Here is a 719-nt window from a genome sequence, read left to right as displayed (position 1 = left end):
TTTACCACGTTTTATTATTTTGCACGTTTGCGGTAAGTTTATCTCGTTGGTCATTATTCACGCGTGTAGCGGCGAGCAAAGCAAAGTACAATCGTCTTTGTAGTGGAGCTGGGAGGGGCAAGCATAAGGGACGAAGACGGGCGTAACATCTTGGATGCGATCATACCAGCACTAAAGCACCGGATCCCATCAGAACTTCGAAGTTAAGCGTGCTTGGGCGACAGTAGTACTAGGATGGGTGACCTCCTGGGAAGTACTCGTGTTGCATTCCCTTTTTAAATTTTTTTTGCACGGCGTGCAAAAGAAAACTCACGGCCGCGACATATATTTACCACGTTTTATTATTTTGCACGTTTGCGGTAAGTCGATCATACTAGCACTAAAGCACCGGATCCCATCAGAACACCGAAGTTAAGCGTGCTTGGGCGAGAGTAGTACTAGGATGGGTGACCTCCTGGGAAGTCCTCATGTTGCATTCCCTTTTTTAAAAAAAAATTTGCACGGCGTGCAAAAGAAAACTCACAGCCGCGACATATATTTGCCATGTTTTATTATTTTGCACGTTTTCGGTAAGTTTTAGCTCGTTGGTCATTATTCACGCGTGTAGCGGCGGGCAAAGCAAAGTACAATCGTCTTTGTAGTGGAGCTGGGAGGGGCAAGCATAAGGGACGAAGACGGGAGTAACTTGTCGGATGCGATCATACCGGCACTAAAGCACC

The 719-nt window shown here is 46.5% G+C and overlaps 2 non-coding genes across 2 annotated transcripts; both read left to right on the top strand.

Annotated features, from left to right (window-relative positions):
- The first annotated feature begins 152 nt into the window (after positions 1-152).
- Positions 153-271, top strand: LOC119346913. Its single transcript, XR_005167999.1, has one exon. It is a non-coding gene; the product is annotated as a 5S ribosomal RNA (ribosomal RNA).
- Positions 272-359: 88 nt separating this feature from the next.
- Positions 360-479, top strand: LOC119346916. The gene has a single exon (XR_005168003.1). It is a non-coding gene; the product is annotated as a 5S ribosomal RNA (ribosomal RNA).
- The last annotated feature ends 240 nt before the right edge of the window (positions 480-719 follow it).

Source organism: Triticum dicoccoides, unplaced genomic scaffold, assembly GCF_002162155.2.
Source record: "Triticum dicoccoides isolate Atlit2015 ecotype Zavitan unplaced genomic scaffold, WEW_v2.0 scaffold55031, whole genome shotgun sequence".
Lineage (NCBI taxonomy): Eukaryota > Viridiplantae > Streptophyta > Magnoliopsida > Poales > Poaceae > Triticum > Triticum dicoccoides.
This window is presented reverse-complemented; position numbering and strand designations above follow the sequence as displayed.